At 43.7% G+C, this 17,373-nt stretch overlaps 1 long non-coding RNA gene across 1 annotated transcript in view; it reads right to left on the bottom strand.

Annotated features, from left to right (window-relative positions):
- LOC134359641 (uncharacterized) overlaps positions 1 to 17,373 on the bottom strand; it is a 32,624-nt gene that overhangs the window by 6,015 nt on the left and 9,236 nt on the right. Inside the window, exon 2 of the long non-coding RNA XR_010021161.1 lies at positions 11,685 to 11,734. This is a non-coding gene — a long non-coding RNA (uncharacterized LOC134359641). The remainder of the gene's footprint in view (positions 1 to 11,684; positions 11,735 to 17,373) is intronic.

Genomic DNA, 17,373 nt, shown 5'->3' with positions numbered 1-17,373 from the left:
ATTCCTACTCTCACTGTCGCGTGGCACAGGCGGTAATCCCGAGATTACTACCTTTGCGGTCCTTTTTCTCAACTCCCTTCCTAGCTCCCTATATTCTCCTTTCAGGACCTCATCCCTTTTCCTACCTATGTCATTGGTACCTATATGTACCACGACCTCTGGCTCCTCACCCTCCCACTTCAGGATATCTTGGACACGATCAGAAATATCCCAGACCCTGGCACCAGGGAGGCAAACTACCATCCGGGTCTCTGGACTGTGTCCACAGAATCGCCTATCTGACCCCCTTACTATCGAGTCCCCTATCACAACTGCCCTCCTCTTCCTTGCCCTACCCTTCTGAGCTACAGGGCCAGACTCTGTGCTGGAGGCACGGCCACTGTTGCTTCCCCCGGGTAAGCTGTTCCTCCCAACAGTACTCAAACAGGAGTACCTATTGTTAAGGGGCACAGCCACCGGGGTACTCCCTATTACCTGACTCTTCCCCTTCCCCCTCCTAACCGTGACCCACTTGTCTGCCTCCTGTGGCCCCGGCGTGACCACCTGCCTGCAACTCCTCTCTATCAACTCCTCACTCTCCCTGACCAGACGAAGGTCATCGAGCTGCAACACACACACACACAAAATGCTGGAGAAACTCAACAGGTCAGGCAGCATCTATGGTAATGAATAAACGGTCGACATTTCAGGCTGAGACCCTTCCTCAGGACTGGAAAGGAAGAGGGAAGACACCCTTACCCTAGGAAAAGACTGTGACCACCTACCTTATCTACTCCCTTGTCATTTTATAAAGTTCTAGGCCAGTTGTCGGCCTCCTATGCTCCAGGGAAAACAGTTACAGCAATAACTCTCATCACCCTCCAGTCCCAGCAACATCTTTGCCCATCTGTCCTGCACACCTTAATCATTTTCCCTTGGTGGTATACGATGGCAACCTCAGATTTAGACCCTTAGACATCTTCTCCACCATACCAGCTATTTTGGTGTTATCCTCTGATTTTCTAAGCATTCTTCCTACATTCTCTGTATCAGATTTATTGTTACTGATGTATGACGTGAAATTTGTTGTTCTGCGGCAGTAGAATGCAAAGGCATTGCAATCTATAAATTGCAAAAGTAGGTAATTAGTGCATGAACATATATGACAAACAACAGAGGACTCAGCATGCTGCTGGCCACAGGCCTCCTGTCTGAAATTTGTCCATCTTTATGCCTTTGATGACCTACAACTCAACTCTTTAGCAATGTTGATTACTCCAGGATATTGCTATTCTCTTCCCTGAGCTCGCCACTTTCTCCATGGCAAATACAGATATGCACCATTCATTTAAGGCCTTCCCGTGGCTTCACACACACATTATCATGTTGATCCTAAGGGAACCTCCTCTGTCCCTAGCTATTCTTTTACTCTTAATATACTTACATAATCTTTTAGGATTCTCCTTTATCTTTTCTTCCAGGGATACCTCAGGGTCCCCTTTTCCCTCCTAATTTCATCCTTAAGCATATTCCTATATCCAGGTACTCTCCAAAAGACTCGCAGTCCCAGCTGCTTTTACCTGACTCATCTCCTCCTTTATCCTGATCAGACCCTCGATATTGCTCATTAATCAAGATGGTTGCCAATGTTGCCCTTCACCGTAACAGGAACGTGTTGGCCCTGAACTTTATTTATTTCCCTTTCAAAAGCCTTCCCTTTGTGAGACAAACCTTTACCAGCAAACAACCCCACCCAATCACAATTGAAATTAACCTTCCCTGCAGGATGTTAACATGAGGAGCAGTGCTGTCTTTCTTCATGACTATCCTGAAACTGGTCACTGGTCCCAAAGTGCTTGCCCACCGCCACATTAACTATTTTTTTCAGCCTCATTGCCTACAGGAGGTCAAGCAAAGGGCCCTTCCCCTGTGGGGCCACCTACATATTGTTTCAGAAAACTTTCCTAGAACTACTTAACAAATTCTGCCTCATCTAAATCATCGATACCAAAGAAACAGTCTAAACTAGGGAAGTTAAAAGTGTCTACTATTACAACTATTATCCTAGACCTATCTGTGCTGTGGAATCATAGAGTCATAGAAAGGTACAGCATAGAAATAGGCCATTCAGCCCATCTGGTCCATGCCAAACCATTTACTTACTCCCATCGACCTGCACCTGGACCATAGCCCCCCGCATAACCCTCCCATCCATGTACTTGTCCAAACATTAAGCATTGACATCGAGTTTGCATGCACCACTTGCACTGGGCATGTTCTTAAACTGCTGGAGAGGAACTTAAATCCATGATCTTCTGAGGCAAAGTGTGACCCATGGCTGAGAGAGGTTATCCACAAGGCTCTCAAATATCTAAATAAATAGACATGTACACCATATAGTGTAGGGTGCAGTAAAAGTACTGAACTAAGAGTCAATGCTCCCAGGCTAAGGGAGGTCTGGTGGGTGCTGGAACGAGGACAATGGGCAATCAAGGCAGTTTGGTAGCGCAGTGGTTAGCGTAGTGCTTTGTAGCACCTGCAATGGGCAGACGGGGTTCAACTCCCACCACTGTCTGTAAGGAGTTTGGACGTTCTCCCCATGACTGTGTGGGTTTCCACCGGGTGCTCTAGTTTCCTCCCACAGTCCGAATATATGCAGTACAGCTAGGGTTAGTAAGTTGTGGCACGAGAAGCACGGTGACACTTATGGGCTGCCCCCAGCGTATACACAGACTGGTTTTGGCTCGAAATGTCGACTGTTTACTCTTTTCCATCGATCATGCCTGGCCTGCTGAGCTCCTCCAGCAGTCTGTGTGTGTTACTTCGATGTCCGGCATCTGCAGATTTTCTCTTGTTTGACATTCAGACTGTGTTGGTCATTGACGCAGATGACGCATCTCACCGTTTGTTTTGCTGCGGCAGGGCCCGGGTACTATGGCCGGGGGGGGGGGGGTGACCCGGTGTCTGGACAATTTAAACGGCAGGCCGGATGGATGGAAAAGGCAGGGTGTTGGGACCGGAAGCAAGGGTCAGGCCGGTTCCAATTGCTGCTTCATGATGTTCACTCCGCTCTCCGTGGTCCTGCGGCGAGGCTGTGTCCTGCTCCGGGCTCAGTGTCTGTGAGCTTCACGGCGATTTGCCCCGTTGTGTGGTGAACTGCGGTGAGGCTGTGTCCTGCTCTGGGCTACGCGTCTAAGGGCTGACTTTTGATCTAAACGCTGTTGCTTGTTTTTATTGTCTGCACGATTTGTGTTTTTTTCCCTCTCTATCTGCACATTGGGTGTTTGTTGGTCTTTTTTTTTAAAAATGGGTTCTTTCAGGTTTTTTGCTTTGTGGTTGCCAGTAAGCAGACAAATCTCAAGGTTGTATAATTTATACATTGATAATAAATGTATTTTGAACTTTGATGCACGTGTGACAAAAAATACAGCTAATCTTTATCCTTTAGAACTGATAAATATTGATCCATTCTGGAGAGCGGATACTGGACAGGATAGTTTTGAAGATGGCATTGGTTGTGATAATGACTGCAGCTGAATAGCTGGTGCCACTCACTATATATGTCAGTCTAATGGCACTTTATCGATTGGAGGACTGTACGGGTTACAAAGCACGTGGATAATGAAGAGAGGGAGCACATTTCATGTAAAGCCACACGACAAACTCAAGTACAACCACAGTTATTACTCGGCCAAACACTGTAGCAAACGCAGAGCCCGCAAACACAACATGGAAGAAAATCGCGCTGGGGCCAGGATTTGTCTCCTTGAAAAGATAAAGGTGATCACACAAAGCTGTTAGGATGAGAATGCCAAAAAAACTTGATTTGGAAGACAAGAGAAAAATCAGTTTGAGACTGAGTTCAGGGCCAGGGCAGTAGGCCTGTGGAGAAGTCTCTTCTGCTGAGCAAGGATTAATGGAGGTAGGGAAGGCAACAAGCAGAGGCTGCTGAACAGATAATCTCAACGTTAATGACACAAATCCTCCAGCTTCCGCACTGATTAAAAACTTTACCATTGTACATCACCCACCTTCCAATATAACTTCTTATACCTTGCTTCACAACTCATCCTCTTTGCTAGCTCATTTACTGTATGTCAATTATCTCATGGATAAAGAGGAGGTCCCCCCATACATTTAGTGGCCACTTTATTAAGTACACTTGCTCGTTAATCCAATTGGCCAATCTTGTAGCAGTAACTCAATGCATAAAGGCATGCAGACATGGACAAGAGGTTCAGTTGTTGTCCAAACCAAACTTCAGAATGGAGAAGAAATGTGATACAAGTGACTTTGAATTGCTGGTGCCAGACGGAGTGGTTTGAGTTTCTCAGAAACGGCTGATCTCCTGGGATTTTCACACACAACAGTTTACACAGAACGGCGTGAGCAACATCAACAAAAAAGCACCCTGCGATTGGCAGTTCTGTGGGCAAAAACGCTTTGTTAATGAGAGGGTATGGAGGAGAATGGCCAGACTGGTTCAAGCTGACAGGAAGGCAACAGTAACTCAAATAACTATGTGGTGTGCAGAAGAGCATCTCTGAGTGCAGAATACATCGAACTTCAAAGTGGACGGGCTACTGCAGCAGAAGATCACACTGGGTTCCACTCCTGTACCTCATAAAGTGGCCACTGAGAGAAGAGCCCTTGGCAACACCAACCGCTGCATCCTACATGGAATGGAACTGAGTGTTACCCCAATTATTAAGACCATAAGACCATAAGACAAAGGAGCAGAAGTCGGCCATTCGGCCCATTGCGTCTGCTCCGTCATTTTATCATGAGCTGATCCATTCTCCCATTTAGTCCCACTCCCCCACCTTCTCACCATAACCTTTGATGCCCTGGCTACTCAGATACCAATCAATCTCTCCCTTAAATACACCCAATGACTTGGCCTCCACTGCCGCCCATGGCAACAAATTCCATAGATTCACCACCCTCTGGCTAAAAAAATTTCTTCACATTTCTGTTCCGAATGGGCGCCCTTCAATCCTTAAGTTATGCCCTCTCGTACTAGATTCCCCCGTTATGGGAAACAACTTTGCCACATCCACTCTGTCCATGCCTTTCAACATTCGAAATGTTTCTATAAGGTCTTCCCTCATTCTTCTAAACTCCAAGGAATACAGTCCAGGAGCGGACAAACATTCCTCATATGTTAACCCTCTCATTCCCGGAATCATTCTAGTGAATCTTCTCTGTACCCTCTCCAACGTCAGCACATCCTTTCTTAAATAAGGAGACCAAAACTGCCCACAGTACTCCAAGTGAGGTCTCACCAGCGCCTTATAGAGCCTCAACATCACATCCCTGCTCCTATACTCTATTCCTCTGGAAATGAATGCCAACATTGCATTCACCTTCTTCACCACTGACTCAACCTGAAGGTTAACCTTAAGGGTATCCTGCACGAGGACTCCCAAGTCCCATTGCATCTCAGAACTTTGAATTCTCTCCCCATTTAAATAATAGTCTGCCCATTTATTTCTTCCGCCAAAGTGCATAACCATACACTTTCCAACATTGTATTTCATTTGCCACTTCTTTGCCCATTCTTCCAATCTATCCAAGTCTCTCTGCAGACTCTCCGTTTCCTCAGCACTACCGGCCCCTCCACCTACCTTCGTATCGTCAGCAAACTTAGCCACAAAGCCATCTATTCCATAATCCAAATCTTTGATGTACAATGTGAAAAGAAGCGGCCCCAACACGGACCCCTGTGGAACACCACTGGTAACCGGCAGCCAACCAGAGTAGGATCTCTTTATTCCCACTCTCTGTTTCCTGCCAATCAGCCAACGCTCTATCCACGTATGTAACTTTCCCGTAATTCCATGGGCTCTTATCTTGTCAAATAGCCTCATGTGTGGCACCTTGTCAAAGGCCTTCTGAAAATCCAAATATACAACATCCACTGCATCCCCCTTGTCTATTGGCCTTTGAATACGGGCAGGATAGGTTAGAGAGAAAATGTATATGGGAAAGCTCTTAGAAGCAGAATCAACTCAATGGGATGAACCCATAAACAGAGATCAGGAGGAACAAATAGCGGCCATAACATTGCTCCGAAGGGTCTGATGCAGCAGTCCAACTTGGGGGTGTTTCTGGATTTTGAACCAAGAGATAACTGCGTGTCTGGATTAATGGATAAGCATGTCTATTCTAAGTTACTCAACAGCCAAAATTTAATGATTGAATGGACATGAAAGATAGCTATAGTTTATGGAAATTACCTCAGAAAATATGAGGGAATTACGGACAGCTAGCATACACGCAATCCAGGGATTAATGAGTCCAAGTCATGTCAGCACGAGTGATGAAAGGCAAATCTGCTGGGATTTTTTTGTTCCATTGAAATGGGTTATTCAGCAAAAGAACATCAGATTAGAGGAGGACGGTGTTTCAGTTGTGGAAACCAGAAGTGCAGGATCTCTGTATAAGAAGTTAAACAAGTTACACAAGCCCAGACTGTACCAGTCAAGCAACGTCCCCGTTCAATGGAAAACAAATAAGCTACAGAAGAGAGGTTTACACAACATTGAAGTGAATGAATAATGTGGGAACGAATATTGACACAACCACAGACTGTTCTGCCAGGGGAAGGGACAACCAGACATCTGATGCTATTAGCTGGAAGCACTTTAAAATTGAGAACGTACTCAGACAAAGCCCTGAGAATATTAGGACTAATGGAATGTTTAATTCTCCATAATGGGCAAAAGGCAAGATTACAGGGGCTGCTTGTGTCGTTAGGCCAACTCTGCTAATTTAAGTGGTTGGATGAAAGACTGGAGGATTGATTGGGAAAATACATGCACCATCAATACATCAGTTTAAGTGACAGCTGGAACAATGTGGCATTCAAGGATTTATAGATGGGGATCAGGAGATAAAGATCATAAATATAGAAGGAATTGGCAATTTGATTTAGTGTAAACCCGGGGCAGTTCTCAAAGTACTGAAACACAGGCAGATAAAGATGTGAACAGACTTGAGTGGTATGGAACGCTGGTGAAAGTGGGACTGAGTGATTGGGTGACATCTCTGGAGATGGCATCTTAGCCTGATAAAACCACCTGACTTTGAGATCATAAGTAACCCTTAAAAACCAGTAGATGATCAACAATATGCCCTCCCACTCCTCAAGATCGATATGCCAGTTGATAGGAACAAAATGGTCCTCTCCCATACTTACACCCAATTTCATGTTGATGAAGACAAACACAATTTGGCAATTAACATTTACAAGCAGTTGAACTTGTATAACAAACTATTGTATGGGGAAAAATACTTTAATAAAATGTTCCAAACAACAATGGTCTGGCTGCTACAGTGGGCCCAGCATTGTTTGTGCAAACAGGGTGACATTCTATGTGCAACAACCACAGAGGAAGAAAACCAGATAACCAGATAACCATATAACAATTACAGCACGGAAACAGGCCATCTCGGCCCTTCTAGTCTGTGCTGAACTCTTACCCTATCCTATTCCCACCGACCTGCACTCAGCCCATAACCCTCCATTCCTTTCCTGTCCATATATCTATCCAATTTAACTTTAAATGACAACATAGAACCTGCCTCAACCACTTCTGCTGGAAGCTCGTTCCACACAGCTACCACTCTCTGAGTAAAGAAGTTCCCCCTCATGTTACCCCTAAACTTTTGTCCTCTAATTCTCAACCCATGTTCTCTTGTTTGAATCTCCCCCACTCTCAATGGAAAAAGCCTATCCATGTCAACTCTATCTATCCCCCTCATAATTTTAAATACCTCTATCAAGCCCCCCCTCAACCTTCTATGCTCCAAAGAATAAAGACCTAACTTGTTCAACCTTTCTCTGTAACTTAAGAGATGAAACCCGGGCAACATTTTAGTAAACCTCCTCTGTACTCTCTCAATTTTATAGACATCTTTCCTATAATTCGGTGACCAGAACGGCAGAACTTCCGCTAATGCCCCACCTTCCCCTCGTACCCCATCTGTTATTTATTTATATACACACATTCTTTCTTTCTCTCTCTCTCCTTTTCCTCCCTCTGTCCCTCTGACTATACCCCTTGCCCATCCTCTGAGTCCCCCCCTCCCCCTTTTCCTTCTCCCTGGGCCTCCTGTCCCATGATCCCATCATATCCCTTTTGCCTATCACCTGTCCAGCTCTTAGCTCCATCCCTCCCCCTCCTGTCTTCTCCTATCATTTCGGATCTCCCCCTCCCCCTCCCACTCCCACTTTCAAATCTCTTACTAACTCTTCCTTCAGTTAGTCCTGACGAAGGGTTCCGGCCTGAAACGTCAACTGTACCTCTTCCTAGAGACACTGCCTGGCCTGCTGCGTTCACCAGCAACTTTGATGTATGTTGACTGTACACAATACTCCAGATTTGGCCTTACCAATGCCTTATACAAATTCAATATTCAGGGACTTAAAATATTTAGAGGACTTAATTAATGTAATGTGGAATTTAAGAGGAGCAAATGTGCTTTTGTGCAAGAGGAAGGGATTTTAGTTTGAGATTATAGAAACAGGGCTGGAGTCAGTTCAGAAAGTTAAAGCCATCGTCAGAAAACTTGGAAATGTTACTGACGGCCAGTAGAATCTGAGTCTAAATTGTTGATTTCATCTCACTGCTTTAAAGAGAGGTGAGCATTTTTTTTTCTCAAATATGACTATGACAATGAGTACAGAGTTTGAGTCAAATGTTACACCTAGTGCTTTATCAAGCTTGGTATTTTATTAACCTGTGAAAAAGCCTCAACAATCCTGAAGAACAACACTTTTCCTCCCTGTTGCAAAAGACTATTTCCCTATCAAGCAGTAGAAATTGGTTGAACAGCAAAGAAAGATCCTATTTTGAAGTGACTGCATGTGTAGCTATTAAGTGAATGGGTGAATTGAAATTTGAATGAAGAAGGAATATTGTTTCACTGAGGATGTTGTTGCTGCTTGAATGAACTCACCGGAGAAAACTGCTGGTAGACACAAAGCAGCTTCTTTATTGGACAAAACAAAATTCAGCAGGTATCATATGGAGATGCTTTCGGTCGAAAGGACTCACTGGCCCAACCTGGGACTCGACATCTTACGTGCAAACATCAAAAGGACAATTCCATGTTTACAATGAGTGGACAATGCTTTCTTTGAAACTACATAGAGCCTTCACAGCTCCTGATTTGCATCCACATCACAGACATCCAAATGAATTTTAACCAGCATTGTCTGGTCTGGGGTTCACTGCTTTTAGGAACCCATTTTCAGATCTGCACTCCAAATTAAATCCACAATACATAGTCAGATGTGAAGACTGGGAGCCAAAGTCAATTACTAAATATATATGTCCTAAACCCAAAAATCGCTCTTATAGACTCTTTGAATTGTCAACAAATTAGCAATGATGAACTGACAAAGCAAAGCTCTGGACCTACTCCGTTCTGCCAAACTCAGTTTGGTTTGGAATGTTGTTGTTCGCTTCAAATGCTTGCATGATTTGTGTTTCTTTTTTCTTTCTCTTTAGCATCCAGTGTTAGTCTTTTATTTTTTTCTCTTTACTTGGGTTCTTTCAGGTTTCTTGCTTTGTGGCTACCTGTGAGCAATCAAATCTCAAAGTTGTATAATTTATACATTCTTTGACAATAAATGTACTTTGAATCTTGAATCTTTGATGTATAGAGGGAGAGAATAACATCCTGACACCTCACTTTGCAACAGGACTACTCCTGATGAAATATTAATGAATATTAGAGTTAAAATGCAGTTGTGTCTCTGCTAACAAATTTGTAAGAGAAAGCAAGGAAAGAGCATCATGACTAAAGCCATGAAAATGAGTGATTTAGCCTGAATGTAGAGGTTGTGTATTGAGACCTCTTGACAGATTGGAATGTGATGTTAGGAAATGAGGAGCATAGAGATCAAGTAATGATCTTGTTAAAAAAAGGAGAGAAATTTTATGGAAGTCCACACTGACCACTTAATCCCTGCAAGCAATTTCTGGGAAAATAGCAGAAGTAGTAGGATCGAAGACATTTCTGAAACAAGTCCAACTATTGATCAAGAGGAGTCAACATGTGATGTTTCTAGTAAGAGTCAAGGTGAATCGAAATCTAGGATGGAGGCTACCTCAGCAATATCTGACGTATCTATGACATCAACATGAGTAACATCAGCACCACTGTGAAGATGCCGACTGTAGAAATGCTGACCTGGCTACCCTTGTTAAATTTGTAAATATGCCAGATCAATTTTTTTAAAGTGTAGTCTATGTGATATTGATTGTACACAATGATTATTACTTTGAGGCTTTCACCCCTTTAAGGATTGTGTCATCCAACTGACCACTCTCTGCATTGCAAACAATACTTGCAGAAAGTTCCAGAGCCAGCCAGTCTACAGAAAGCACTTGAATAAACCACATACACTTTGTTTAAGCCCCTTGCGTCTCTTGTGGATAAATCTATACATTCTGCAGTTGAGGTTAAGAACGCACATTCCTTACAGGGACCAAACCAGGATCCAGGCAGCAGAGTCTGGAGGGAAATCAAGTTTATAAAGGTTGGAATTGCCTCTGGCCAGTGCCCGCACAGTCAAGTTTAGAGGTAACTTAGATATGGTCCAGTTCTGTTTCTTCTATAGCTGGAAAATTTGTAATATGCAAAGATGGTGACATGTACTTTAGCAGCAGATAATAGAGAAATAGAAATGTTCCAGGGTAGTTCATGGGAATAAGACTAATCAACTCCTGGAGTTTATTCTGCCAGTTATTTCACAGCTGATCAGTGTTTTAACAAATTGTTATCTTTGGCTAACATTTACTTGTCTCAACAGCAACAATTCTCGCAATTCAGCGTCTTTAAATTTTCTCATGATGCTTTATAGAAATATTACAAATTATATAAAAATAGGCTTGGTCAAAGAGAGAGCTTTATAGAACACTGCTAGAGAGGAATGAGAAGGAGGGCGATGGAGAAGTTCGAGAGGGAATTTTATTGCATAGGGCTTTGGAGATGACAGTAGAATGATTTAAAAACTGGGATTGTTCGAAGCTGCTTGAGGACAGAGTTTCAGATTAATACCATGCTGTATATGAAGAGCTGATTTTTGATTGCATCTGTAAACCACACCCAATGTTCTTGTACAATACATACCAGCTCACCCAGTTCACTCTCCTCTTGTTCATTATTTCCATTAAACCCCTTCCCCCAGCTGGTTCCATCTGCCCATCATCCACACACTGATCCATCTAGGTTTCTTCGCTCTCGGCCAACTTTTCCCATCCCCTCCCCATCTGGTTCCAGCTGGTTCCCCCCTCCCTAGCCCTGGCCCCAACCCCTGTCTCATGCCTCTCTCTCACCTCTGGCCTTCTTGTCTTTACCCTCTCATTCCTGATGCAGAATTTGAAACGTCGACCATTCCTCTACCTCCACAAATGCCGCTTGACCCACTGAGTTCCTCCAGCTGTTTGTTTTTGTGCACCTGTGAACGCTTTAGCTGTAGTCTTATGGTTACGCCTCTGTTCTCAACCACCACTTCTAACCTCCACACAGCTTGAGGAAATGGTTTACAATAACCCATCAAATCTTAGAATTGCCTTAAACACGAGACTTGTAACTTCTGAATAACTTTCCATATTTAACTTAACCTATTCTATTAATTTAACTATTGTGTTGCCAAAGAGCTACAAAGACCAAAACGAATGTGAACTCACAGAAGAGGTTCTTTTTACACAGTTGACCGTAGACTTGCACAAGGATAGATCTGAAAGGAGAAGATGAAGGGAGAAAGGAGAAGAGGAGATTTTAGGGTTCATATCTAGGTAGCTGAGGTGATGGTGTGCCAAAGGGTTTGGGAAAAACTGTACAGGCAAGGCGTAAGGCAGCATTCCTGCCCTTCAGCACAGCCTGGAGACCTGGTGTGTGGGAAATGCATCTGGATATAATCTCTCACACACTTACTGAACTGGAGTCAACTGCACTGATGGTATTTTCCTCTATAGTAACAAAAGGGGAAAAGGCCACCAACCCTGTTAACAAACAACTCTGGAAGGAGCCTGACAGATACGAGCTGACCGAGACAAACTCACCAGAGCTACCTCATTTGCCCACAGTACAGTTCACTTTGTACCACATGTCAAACGAGAGAGAAAAAAAGGAAACATTTTACGGTTCGCTGAGAACGTATTTTCAATTTGACCTAGAGTTACTTTCTAGGGGTGGTGCAGCATGATGTGACACAACTGGTGTGATTTGGATTTACAAGCACAGCATGTTGTTTATTACAGGACAAGTGGGTGTAATCTATGCATCAAAATTTAATTAAAACATTTTACTTTCCATAGTTTCCTTCTCCTCTGATGTCCCTGAACCACAATTAATTCAAAAATTCCAGACAACTTCCAGAATACTTCTTGTTATGGCTGTGTCCAAAATACTCATCGGTGTCAAAGTACATAGCTAGGAAAAGGGATGAGGTCCTGAAGAGCTAATATAGGGAGCTAGGTATGAAGGTATAAAACAGGACCTCAGGGGTAGTAATCTCACTAGTGGATGTGGCATGTGCCAGTGCAGGCAAGAATAGAATGATATGGCAGATGAATGTGTGGCTGAAGAATTGGTGGAGTGGGCAAGGTTTCAGATTTGTGGACCTCTTCTGGGGAAGGTATGACCTGTACAGAAGGGTAAGGTTGCATCTGAACTCGAGGGATCGATGTCCTTGGGGGCAGGTTTGCTGGAGCTTTGGGGAGGGCTTAAGTTATTTCCTGAGGAGACTGAGGTCCTTTAACATCTGTCGGACGATGCCGAGGATGTTCTATGAGTCTGTGGTGGCCAGTGCGATCATGTTTGCTGTTGTGTGCTGGGGCAGCAGGCTGAGGGTGGCAGACACCAACAGAATCAACAAACTCATTCGTAAGGCCAGTGATGTTGTGAGGGTGGAACTGGACTCTCTCACGGTGGTGTCTGAAAAGAGGATGCTGTCTAAGTTGCATGCCATCTTGGTAAATGTCTCCCATCCACTACATAATGTACTGGGTGGGCACAGGAGTACATTCAGCCAGAGACTCGTTCCACTGAGATGCAACACAGAGCGTCATAGGAAGTCATTCCTGCCTGTGGCCATCAAACTTTACAATTCCTCCCTTGGCGGGTCAGACATCCTGAACCAATAGGCTGGTTCTGGACTTATTTCGTAATTTACTGGCATAATTTACATATTACTATTTAACTATTTATGGTTCTATTACTATTTATAATTTATGGAACAACTGTAACGAAAACCAATTTCCCCCCAAATTAATAAAGTATGACTATGACTATAGGTTGGCAGGGGAATGGGAGCCAGAGTAGAAGTCAGATGATAAAGCAATTGGTGTAAAGGTAGATGCAATGCGTTGAGAGACTGTGAGGAAGGATAGTCGACTGTTTATTCATTTCCATAGATGCTGCCTGACCTGCTGAGTTTTGTTTGTTGCTCGGATTTGCAGCATCTGCAGATTTCCTCTTAAGGACAGGTCGTGGAGGGAGAATAAATGCAGCCAATTGGAGGGATTTACTTTAATGCAAACAGTATCAGGATCGGGGTGATGAACTCAGGAGCATGAATCTGTAAATGGAACTACGATATTGTGGTCATTACAGAGGCTTGGCTGTCACAAGGGCAGGAACGGCTGCTGGATGTTCCAGGGTTTAGATATTTCAAAAGGCACAGGGCGGGAGGTAAAGGAGGCAGTGGAGTGACGTTGCTGATGAGGGATAGTATCGTCACTGTAGAAAGAGAAGACATCGTGGAAGATTGTCTACTGAGTCAGTGTAGGTCAAGTCAGAAACAGGAAGGGAGCGAGCACTCTACTGGGAGCATTCTCTTGACCCCCAATAGCAACAGAGGTACTGAGGAGCAGATTAGGAGGTAGATTTTGGAAAGGTGCAAAAATAACAGGGCTGTCGTTAATGGTGACTTCAACTCCCCTAATATTGATTCAAACATCCTTAGTGCAAAATATTTAGATAGGGAGGAATTTGTTAAGTTTTTCCCAGAATGATTCCTCATGTAGAAAGGTGACTAGAGGAGAGGCCATGCAGGATCTGGTACTAGGCAACAACCCTGGTCAGGTGACATCTCTCAGTGGGTGAGCATTTCAGAGCTTGTGACCACAATTCCCCGACCTTTAGCATAGATTTGGATAGGGATAGGAGCAGAAAGTATGGGAAAGTAATTGGGGGAGGGAAAATATGATGCTACTAGGGAGGGACTTGGGAGCGCAAATTGGGATATAATCAGGGAAATGAGTAATGGAAACATGGATGCCGTTTAGGGTGCACGAGCATGGGGTTCTGGATTGGTTTGTCCTATGAGGGCAGGGAAAGGATGATAGGGTGGAAAAAAACGTTGTTGACAACAGACATGGGGCATCCAGTCAAGAGGAAGAAGGAAGCATGCTTAAGAGGGGCTTGGGAAGGCCTTGATGAGTAGGATTAAGGAAAAACCCAATGCATTCTACGCATATATGAAGAAGAGGGGGATGACTAGAGTGAGGGTAGGACCGATCAGGAATAAAAGAAGAAACATGCTTGGCGTCGGAGGATGTAGGGGAGGTCCTTTAAGAATACTTTGCTTCAATAGTCACAGTGAGAGGGATTGTGACGAACATGAGCTCAGTATAGAACAGACGTTTATTTATTTATTTAGGGATACAGGGTGGAACAAGCCCTTAGCCTTGTACCTTTAAGTCCCTGGGGATATACCCCATGTTACTACAGAAATTGAGGGAAGAGATTGTGGCGCTTTTGGCAATGGTCTTTGCATTCTCATTGGCTGGCCACAGCAGTAGTACCAGAAGATTGGAGGATGGCAAATGCTATTCCTAAATTCAAGAAAGGTAATATGGATAATCCTAAAAATTATAGAGCACCGAGTCTTACATTAGTGATGGGAAAACTTTTGGGAGAGGATTGTTAGAGACAGGATTTATAAGTTTTTGAATAAGCATAGTCTAAATAGGGATAGTCAGCCCAGCTTTGTCGGGAGCCGTTCATATCTCATGAACCTGACTGAATTTTTCGAGGAAGTGACAAAGCAAATTAAAGGTAGAGTAGTGGATGTGTGGTATATAGATTTTAGTAAACATTTCACAAGGTTCCCCATGATAGGCTCATTCGGAAAGTCATGAAGCATGGAATCCAAGGCAACTTAGAATCAGAATCAGGTTTATTATCACCGGCATGTGATGTGAAATTTGTTAACTTAGCAGCAGCGGTTCAATGCAATACATAATCTAGCAGAGAGAGAAAATAATAATAATAATAATAAATAAAATAAAACATTATAATAATAAATAAACAAGTAAATCAATTGCGGATATTTAATAGATTTTAAAAATGTGCAAAAACAGAAATGCTATATATAAAAAGAGTGAGGTAGTGTCCAAAGATTTAATGTCCATTTAGGAATCGGATGGCAGAGGGGGAGAAACTGTTCCTGAATCGCTGAGTGTGTGCCTCCAGGCTTCTATACCTTCAACCTGATGGTAACAGTGAGAAAAGGGAATGCCCTGGGTGCTGGAGGTCCTTAATAATGGACGCTGCCTTTCTGAGATGCCGCTCCCTAAAGATGTCCTGGGTACTTTGTGGGCTAGTCCCAAGATGGAGCTGACTAGATTTACAACATTCTGCAGCTTCTTTCAGTCCTGTGAAGTAACCCTCTATACCAGACAGTGATGCAGCCTGTCAGAATGCTCTCCATGGTACATCTATAGAAGTTTAGGTGTGTGGATTCAGAATTGGTTTGCCCGCAGAAGGCAGATGGTGATAGTTTTACAAATGACTTCGATGAAAGAAGGGTGGGTTAGTAAGCTTATAGATGAGATGAAGATTGGTAGTGTTATGGATAGTGTAGAAGGGTTATTGATATGGTGCAAAGCTGGACTGAGAGGTGGCAGATAGAATTAATTCAGGAGAAATGCAAAGTGATACATTTTGGAAGGTCAAATTTGAGGTGCAAGGTTAATTGCAGGTTCTTAGCTGTGTGGAGAAATATTTTGTGGTCCATGTCTATACTTCCCTCAAAGATGACGTGCAAGTTGATAGGGTGGTTAAGAAGGCATACGATATGTTGGCCTTCAGTAGTCAGGGGACTGAGTTCAAGAGCGGCAAAGTAACGTTGCAGCTCTGTGAGAGTCTGGTTAGACCAACCTGGAGTATTATGTTCATTTCTAGTTGCCTCTTTATAGGAAGGATGTGGAAGCTTTAGGAAAATGCAGAGGAGATTTATCAGGATGCTGCCTAGATTAGAGAGCATAGCTCATGAGTTTAGGCTGAGTGATTTAGGGCTTTTCTCTTTGGAGTGAAGGAGGATGAGAAATGACTTCATATAGGTGTATAAGATTTCAAGAGGCATGGATAGCGTGGACAGCCAGTGCCTTTTCCCCATGGCAGCAATGGATAACGTAAAGGGACATAATTTTATGGAGATTGGAGGACAGTATGCGGGGAAATGTCAGGGTATTTTTTTTTTAAAACGGAGTGGTAAGTGCATGAAACACACTGCCAGTTGTGGTGGTAGATGAAGATACACTGAGGACATACAAGGGTCTCTTAGATAGGCACATGTATGTAGTAAAAAAGGACGGCTCTGTGGAAGAAAGGGTTAGACTAATCTTGGAGTAGGTCAGCAGAACATCATGGACTGAAGATCCTATACTGTGTTGTACTGTTCTATGGTCTACTTTCAGTGTGAAAGTCTACAGTCTACTTTCAGCACGGAGGAGAAGATGGCAGCACGACGCAGCACGCAGTGGCCACTCCAGTGAATGATATCTGCTATCTGCCGAGTAGGGTGCTGTGCACAATCCTGATTTGATGGAGACAGATGTGAAAGCACAGAGGAACATCTGGAGAAACTTCTGAAATGCCTGCTTCGCTGCCGCTGTTACTGTGTGATCCAGAATCTCTGGAGGGGAAGGCCCCGAGTCCTCGGCTTTGCTTGTTGCTCGGTGGCTGGGGTGGGGTCGAAGCGCTCGGCAGAGGATGGTGCTCAGGAGGCTGTATCGGAGGGGCTGGTCGGAGGCTCGAAGTTTTCGGAAGGACTCAGAGCTGGCTGTGGTCAGGTGCTTCCAATGCGTCGGCAGTTGTCGGTGCCTGGAGGTTTATGGCAGAGAGAGTTTCTTCCTTTTGCCGCCTGCTATCGGGACTATCAGGAGTTGATCGGAACTTTGAGACTTTTTTTTACCGTGCCCATGGTCTGCTCTTTATCAAATTTTGGTATTGCTTTGCACTGCTGTAACTATATGTTATAATTATGTGGTTTTGTCAGTGTTAGTCTTTGGTTTGTCCTGTTTTTATTGTGATATCACTCTGGAGGAACATTGTATCATTTCTTAATGCATGCATTTCTAAATGACAATA

This window comes from Mobula hypostoma, chromosome 21 (assembly GCF_963921235.1).
Source record: "Mobula hypostoma chromosome 21, sMobHyp1.1, whole genome shotgun sequence".
Lineage (NCBI taxonomy): Eukaryota > Metazoa > Chordata > Chondrichthyes > Myliobatiformes > Myliobatidae > Mobula > Mobula hypostoma.
This window is presented reverse-complemented; position numbering and strand designations above follow the sequence as displayed.